We start from the raw sequence: 9,325 nt of genomic DNA, 5'->3' as shown, positions 1-9,325 counted from the left end.
GGGGCAGCAAGAGAGAGGTGGAGAGTTGCCTACAAGGGGGTGCCTGTAGGACTATCAGCTGATTTCCCAGAGAACACTTTGGAGGCAGGAAGGGACTGACAAGCAGTATTCAATGTGATGAAAGGCAACCTGCAACCAGGATTACTCTATCCAGCAAAGCTATCATTTGCAATGGAAGGGTAGATAAAGTGCTTCCCAGACAAGGTGAAGCTAAAGGAGTTCATCATCACTAAGCCATTATTATATGAAACGTCAAAGGGACTTACCTAAGAAAAAGAAGATCAAAACTATGAACACTAAAATGACAAGAAACTTACAACTATCAACAACTGAATCTAAAAAATAAAAACAAAATCCAACTAAGCAAACCAGAATAGGAACAGAATCATAGGTATGGGGATCATTTGGAGGGTTATCAGCTGGGAGTGGGGAGGGGGAGAAATGGGAAAATGGTGCAGTGTCTAAGAAGCATAATCGGTTGGTACAAAATAGAGAGGGAGATGTTAAGAATAATACAGGAAAGGGTGAAGTCAAAGAACTTATATGCATGACCCATAGGCATGAAATAAGGGGGGTGACATTGCTGGAGGGAAGAGGGTTACTGGGCAGAGGGGAGCAAAGGGGAAAAAATTGGAACTACTGTAACAACATAATCAATAAAATATATTTAAAAAAAAAGAAATTCATGGCTTTATCAGCTATAACTTATCAGCTATAATGTTATATAGCATTTTATGGCAGTTTTGATGAATACACAGACACTACTTCCTAGACACCATCGATGCCCTATTCTATGCACCAGACTGGATAATATCAAACTAAATTACACTGCGACACCCACAGAATTTGACTCAAAGACTCTAAGGAAATTGCTGGCAATGACCAAGTTCTGTCATGATTTCACGAAAGACAGGAGCTGCTAAATACCAGGTTACACTTGGGCTTTCCAGAGAAATGTTGCAGATTCCCAACTTCTAGTCCAGTGTGTCCCCAAATACCCTAAAATTATTTCCCAGAAGTATGGTAATGTCTTTTCTGGATCCTAGAGTTTGGGGATAGACTTTTCACGATTCCTTTTAGCTGCTTCTTCATTGCTTTCCCTAACTGCCTTGTTGCATGCTAGAATTTGTGCCCTTGTAGAAAGTCATAACTCATTTGGACTAGCGAAACACACAGAAGTATAGCTGCTCTTGTGCTTTTGAGTCTAGTGGTATCTTTATTTTAAAGAAAAGGGAAAATAAATAAACAAATCTGTTATGACATCAGCATTATCTTAAACCACTGTAATTCTGCGGGTCAGCCAGTTGTTTTATGCAATCCGAGCAGTTTAATTACCTAAATATCCAGCACAAATATAATCTGCCATTGAATAGGCAAAAGCAAATGCAAAGAATCTATTTGTTTGATCAAATTTTAAAATTTTTTATCAAATGTGTTTCAAAACTGCCTTTGATAAAAATTACAGAGAAAACCTAGTTTTGAAATGAATCTGAGTCAAATGGCTCAATGTTTAAGTGAAATTTATCACACATATTAGGATTCTCAGTTGAAAGCAACTGAAACTGACTCTGACTTGAGGTAAGCAGAATGGACAGGAAAACTGGAAAACTAAGCTAATAAACTGCAAACCAAAGGTAGTACTAGAACATCAGTATGGGAAAAGTGCAATGAAAAGTCAAGATGAAGCCGTGATTGATTCTGCATAGGATGAGTTTTCCACCTCATGAAAGAAGTGTTATTTGCACAAAATGCTATCTCTGCTTTATAATCATTTTGTTGTGTGGCTTATGTTCTCTGCTAGATTGAATTTCCCTTGTAGGAATTGACCCTTATAGGAAGCAAAGTAGGATTTCCCTGTTTTTGTCATAATCTAGTATAATTAATTACATACATTTGATGTTCAACATGTGTTTATTAAATACCTACTCTATGCTAGGCACTATGTGCTATGTACTGGAGATAATGAAGCAAGCAAAAACGGTTGACTTCTTTCCTCATTCAGCTTACAGTCTGGTGGGTGAAACAGGTATTCAAATGATCACATTAATGAATTCATGATTACAAACTTTCAAAATTGCTATGACAGAAATGGAAACAGTGATGTGAAAGCATACAGCAGTGGGACCTAGTCTTGTCTCTGGGGAGTAGAAAAAGGCTTCCTTGAAGAAGTGACATTAAAGCTAAAGTCTCATGAGTAAGAATTGGACCTAGTGATAGGCAGAAAAAAAGCATCTCAAACAGAGAGAACAGTATGTGCAAAGGCCCTTGACTATGGTGGGTGCTACAAAATTATTTTGTGCTCAGCTTCACTTTCTTCTGTTCAACCTCAAGGGAAGAGATATCTCTTCCCCTGTCAAAAATGAATCTTTCCTCTTTCATTCTTATTCATACCTTTGCTCCTTTGAACCTCAATCTATCCATTATCTTTTATTTCTCCTATAGCCTCAACTACTCTCTCCATTGGATATTTCCCTTCAAGATATAATGCTCAAATTTCTGTGACCTACAAAAACCAAAATGATAAACAAATACTTCTCTGAATCTTATATTCCTCTACACTACTTCCTATCTTTAGTTATTTCTATTAGTCAAACTTCTAAAATAACATTATCATTTACCTACAATCTTCACTTCCTCAATTCCAATTTATTATACTGTTTAAACCTATTAAATATGGAATCCTGCACAACCACTTCACTAACAGGATCTTGTCAAAGTCACCAATGACCCCTTGTCACAAAATTCAGTGAATATTTTTGAAGTCTCATCTTATTTGACTCTTGATGACATCGACTACCTCTCTCCTTTTTTGAGTGTCCTGATACTGTCTTTCTTTGTGTCCTACCTTTATCTTGGTCTACTTTAGAGTCTTTGATTTATGCATATTCCTTAAATATTGGAATTTCATCTTAGGCCCAGGCTCTTCTTTTTCTATACGCTATAGCTGGGTGAGTTCTTTCACCCCACTTCTTGGTCCCTGAGAAAATACTCCCCCTTTTTTATAAAGCCTTGGTTAAAATTTACATGTTGTGACTTTCTCTGACTTTCTTACTCATTGTCAGGGCTTGGTTATCTAAGCTTCACTGCATTTTCTTTATATATATATATATATATATATATGTGTGTGTGTGTGTGTGTGTGTGTGTATTATATATATATTATCTGTATATATATATATTATCTTCTGGAGGGTGAGCCTCTTGTAGTACAGGCTACGCGAGTGTTCTAGGAACCCATCTGTATCAGTGTACCAGATGGTGTTGTGGTAAGAGGCTGCATTTGGCTTCAGTGAAATTTTTTGAAAGATTCTTTCAATGCATTTGCCTATTTCATGATGGGTGATTTACAAGCGCACCTGCCCACACCACTCTGAGTGTTCAGCAGTTTTTGACCAACAACAGCATGACCCCTATGCCCACCCTCCTTATTCACCTGATCTCGCCTGAAGTGACTTTTGTTTGTTTTCCCAGATGAAAAAAGTCTTCAAAGAAAAACATTTAGCTGATGTGAAAGAGGTGAAACAAAACAACAGAAGCACTAAAGGGAATCAAAATCAACGAGTTCAAAAACTGTTTGAGCAGTGGAAAAAACTCTTTTCTTTTTTTTTTTTTTTTGGTAATTTTTTTTTTAATTTTTTTATTTTGGTTTTTCGATTACAGTTGTCCCCTTTTCCCCCAATTTCTCTCCCCCACCCAACCCACCCCCTCTCCCACAAACATATCCCTCCCCGTTGTCCATGTCCATGAGTCTTTCATACAGGCTCTTTAATTAAACCCTTCCCTTACTTTCATTGGTAGTATTGCATCAAATGTAGAGCACTTTGAAGGTGACTTTAAACATGTAACAATAAATACATAATTTTTTATAAATAAAATTTTGGGTCCTCCATATGTGTGTGTGTATATATAAATATATATGTTTATATATATATATATATATATATATATATATATATATATATATATATCTCCATTAATGCAAGTATCATTTTATTACATTTGTCTATTTTCTTGCTTGTATCTCCAACTAGATTAGCAGTTCTTTGAAAGCAGGACCATCTTTTTATACCTAGCTTTTAGCATAGTGCCTGGCAGAGAGTAGATAATAAATAAACATTTAGAGATGCATGGATGGATGGGTATGGGTTTGGGTAAGGTTATTTATTTATTTATTTTTTTATCTTTACAGCCTTGTAAAGACTATCAGGGGAAAGAAGTGGCTATCTGAAGATTGCACAAGTAATAAGTGGCAGAGTCAAGCATACTGTCAGTTTCCATGAACCACAATAAGATGCATATTTGTGTGTTCGCATTCTGAAAACTGCTCTAATATCTATTATCTCATATAATTATCATAACAATCTTGTAGACTAAGGTGGATATTTTGTTCACATATATATATATATGAAAACTGAGGTTCAGAAAAGCTGTGATTCATGTTTACACACGTAGTAAGTGGCACAGCCAAATCTTGGACTAAATTCTCCTGGATGCAACTTCAGTATGCTATCCACAGCTAAAGAACCACTTAGCTCTGAGGTAATGTGGATTAATGGAAAGAACAAGGTCTTTCAAGTCAGATAGACCTAGTTTCATATCCTAGCTTTGTCACTAACTAGCTGTATGGTTTTAAAGGAGGTTTTGACACTTATATTCCTCAGTTCAGTTCTAGACTAAGATAACACTACGTACCTCCAAGGGTTGGTGAGGGGAGTGAGTGATACAAGAAATGGAAATGGTGGTACTCATTAAATGTCTACTCATATTCATATTCTCTGTCTCTCTCCCCCTCTTTCTTTGTTTCTTCTCTGAGTTCTTATTTCTTTCGAGCTTTCCCCCTATTTTGTACCAACACCAATACCAGAAGACATCACAGAGTCCACTTTGGAAAGAATTTACAGGACATTCTTCCCACCTCCTCTCTCCCAAGGCTGTTCTGTCACACTTAAAGAGACAATACAGATGCCAGAAAGAACTTATATACCATAAGTGAAGGTGTTATTGGAGGAAATAAACTTAATTTGTTATTGTGTGACCGCTGCCACCCATCCTCATGTGTGTCCACATATTCATTCCCATCATAACCTAATAGAGTCCCCTTTCTTTTCTTTTCAGAACTCACTCACCCTTCAAATTCACACACACCTTGTCTCCTCCTGCAAGCCTTCTTTGAATTTGTCAGCCCACACTGAGCTCAACCTTCCCTAGGCTACTAGGACACTTATGGTTTATGTCACAGAGTATTTCACTCCCTTGTTGTGGGGCTACTAGTTGTATATTGAGTATATCTTCTTGATTATGTCTTCCTGATCAGTGTGAGCATCTTGTGGGTAAGGAGTCTATCATATGATTCTGCACACCCTACCCACACCCTCAACAACCCCTATTTCTTGCCGGTACTGATGTAGGGCTGCATACCAGGAAGCATTCAGGAAATGCCAGTGGTTTGATTTACCTTGGATCCTTTACTCTTGATGTCAATCATACATGAATGAGGGGGTTTTCCCAAGGAAGAATGCAAAGGTCCCTGCACCTTTAGCTCTGCTGTGTAAACCATATTGGTGAGGAGCTGAACATGAGGGCTTGTCTTACATCCAAAGTTACATGAGAACCAAGGCCACGTTAATTTTTTCTTGTTTTTCTTTTGAGTCCTGGGACCTGAAGTGTGTTTACTTTAGGGAAGAAACACACTTTTAATCATGTTTGATACACCAGAAAAGGCTGAGGCCCTAGTAACCTACTTATTCTATTTATTCAGAGGATGTTAAGACAAAGGGTATGTGATTTGCATACACATTTATTGTAAGGACTTTTAGACTTCACTGTTATGCTTTCTGAAACTACTTCCCTACTGCCCTTCTCTCTTTCAGATAATGTAAGAATCACTTTGCACCTGGGCAGTGCCTTATGCTTTTCTATATGCACACTGCTTGTTCCTTAGTCCAGATCACTATCATTTCCCATCTACTTTTTGCAACATCTTCCTAATTAATTTCCCTGGCTCATTCTTTTGTCGTTTACAATTCATTCCCTGTGTTGCAACCAGAGTGAAAGACCTAAAGATTTTGATCAAGTCCCACCATTGTTTAAAACTCTTCAGCATCCTTAGGATAATGTGCAAACCATTTGGCATGCTCAAAAAACAAAAAAAGACAAAAAAAAAACAAAACAAAACAAAAAAAAAAAAACAAAAAAACCCTCTTCCTAATTTTCCTCCTGATTAGCTCTTCAGCTTCATCTCCTGACACTCCCTATGCCCATCTTCTCACCCTCTTGTTTTCTAAGCTCCAACCTTCCTGAAATACTTGTATATCCTCAAGCATGCTGTTTTATTTATTTTTAGTTTTAGTTTTTTTACATTGCAGTGCTTTTGTACACACTCTTTCTGCCTATATTGTCTTCCTACCTTTCTGACCTCTTTAATTGGAGAAGTTTTTTCCATACTGTAAGACTTAAGTGAAAGCTCACCTTCTAAGTGAGTCCTCTTTAACTCAAGATTTATCATTTCCATTCCCTCTTTTGCATATAGGTACCTGCATTATGGCACTTTCCTCGTTGCATTATAGATATCTGTTTATACATGTATCTCAGTGACTTGTATGTAAATTTCTTAAATGTTGCAACTATGGCTGACCCTTCCCCTCACATTGCTCCTTCAGCACTATACACATAATTGGTATTACATAATGTTGTTTAAATGAATAATTATTTTACTTCCTAACTTAAAGTTCTTTCTGAACTAGACTAATGTCCAAATTACAGTGAAAAAAACAAACAAACAGCTGTTTAACTATTCTCAGGCTTCTGAGCTAGGTTAGGTGTGGTTCTTTCTTGAGAAAGAGTAAATTTAAATGTTCTGTCAAGTTTCTTCTTAATTCAAGATTCTATAAATAAACAGCAGATTGTAATAACACCCCCATTAATGTGGAAAAAAGAAAACTCTTTGTTTTTTGCTTTATACCTTCCATTATTTTTCTAAATATATTATTTCATCTAGGTCTTATAACAGGAGGTACCTTCATGATTATTGGTCCTTATCTCTATTTAAGCTCAACCAGAACCAGTTTATTTCATCATTTATATAAACACACACACAAATATATTTGTAACCTCGGGAGCTTCCTGGGTGAAATCTGAAACCAGCCCCCATAACAGAGGGCAAGGAGACACTGAAGAAAGGCAGACCACTCCAGGTTGTTAGGTGGCAGGTTAATAAGCGAGAGAAGTTACTTGTGAGGCTTGTCCTGGGTAGCCATAAGATGAGTAGATCTTGGCATCCACCCACTAGAATCTTGAACTTTTATACAGAGGCCTTAACTGGGTTCAGTCATGTATAACTGTCTAGATGGTGTCAACAACACATTGCTCTCTCAAGGCTGAGTCCTTGAAAATGGCTTCCACTGTTCAAATGGTGGGGAAAATGGACACTCCAAGCACAGGTGAGGGGGTGTGGAGCTTCTGATTGCCCAGGTCCAGCTCACCAGTCAACTGGAGGTCATGTCTTCTCAATGACCTCCTCAAACAATATGTCCACATATCATTTTATTTAATGCTTACAAATACCCTATGAGGTTGTTACTATTATTATCCATACTTTGTGGATGAAGAAACTATAGCTCAAAGAGGTTAAATTACTTGTTCAAGCCTGGACAACTTGGAAATGCTAGAGACTGGACCTAAACTTCCATCTGATTGTAAATCCTATCTTTGAACCATTACACCACACTCTCTCATCTCTTTTAAAAGAATGGATTGAACTAGATTATTCTTGAGAATCCTCTCCAAAGTCTTTCCCCTCCTTCCCTCCCTTCAAGGGTTCTATTGGAGCCAAACAAGAGGGTGGTGTTCTGCAGATCTAGGAGCTGAAAAAAAGAGATATGAGGCGCCAAATATTCCCCTGTACAGTAGTCCCTCTCTATATCGCAGTTCACTTATTGCGGCCTCACTGTATCGCAGGATTTTTAAAGATATTATATTTAATTATTTATTGTGGATTTTTCACTATATCGCAGGATTTGTGGTACTCTATATGTATGTTGTTAAAGTTACGTAGGTTTAATAGTGTAGAATATGTTTAAGAACATAAGGAGTGTTTATAAAAGTGTGGAAAAGGTTAATAAGGGAATGGGAAAGGTTAATAAGGGACTGGGAATAATTTATAAGTGTGTGGGAAGGGTTTACAAAGCCTTAAAACATATATCAATACTAAAATAAATGTAAGGTTTCTACTTCACAGATTTTCACCTATCATGGAGGTATCTAGAACACAATACGCCCAATGAGTGAGGGAATACTGTACATTTGTTTTTCTATAATTATTTCTATTGAGATATGCTATAAGGACTCCTGAAATGGCATATTCTATAGTGATCTTTAGGACTTGCAGTTGCATTTATCTTCCTCTTAGACAACTTGATCTTTCTAAGCTAAATTCTATCCACAAATGAGTGATCAGGGAGACAAATACACAACTCTTGGGAAGCATTTGTTCCAAAAGTGTGAGAAGCTTTAAAAAGTGGAATATTTCACTAAAGAAATGAAAACCTTACATTGAGCAAAAGAGGTTGGTATTTTGAAGGAAGTTAAAAAAAAAAACAATAAAATGATTTTTTTCATTGTGTCATTCCTTAAAACACCTGGAATAAGTTGTCATTGAAGGTATCTTGTAGAATAAAACACAGAACACTGACCTTGGAGTCAGAGACCAGGGTGTGATTTCCATATCTATACCTTATTAACAATGCAATCTTGAGCAGGGGTGTAAATCACTCTGAGCTTCCATTTCCTAATTGTTAAATTGGAGATAATGGGGGTGTGGTATAAAAGGTAAAAATAAAAATAATAAAGATAACTATATTGGAAATTAAAAACAGGAACCACCTCAAATGGTTGTTCCTAAGGTTAAATTAATTAAGTCATTTTTTAATAATGTTTTATGTCCTTCCATTCACATCAGATACTATCACAACCCATGTTGGTCCAGTGACAAGCCACTAATCTCGTGACCTTTCTTTTAACACCGGTCATTCTCTCTTAGACCACAACCGGACTCCATTGCACCCTACCACAGCACAGACTCACTAAAAAGCCAGTACTATGACTGTACTAAGGAAACAATCCTTTCAGACAGTGTAAATAGATAACACTACACTCATGGTGATCTGTGGCAGTTGACTTAGTTATGATGCAGAATATCTGGGTGCTAGGAGACATACATCTAAGTGCCTGTACTGCCTATTTCTAGACAGGAGAGATGATAACAAGCACAGCAGTTAGACCTAGCTGCTCTAGTGAGAAAGAGAAAAGAATTGGTCTGTTTTGTGACA

This window comes from Furipterus horrens, unplaced genomic scaffold (genome assembly GCF_987537825.1).
Source record: "Furipterus horrens unplaced genomic scaffold, mFurHor1.1.pri manual_scaffold_17, whole genome shotgun sequence".
Lineage (NCBI taxonomy): Eukaryota > Metazoa > Chordata > Mammalia > Chiroptera > Furipteridae > Furipterus > Furipterus horrens.
Note: the sequence above shows the minus strand (reverse complement) of the source record.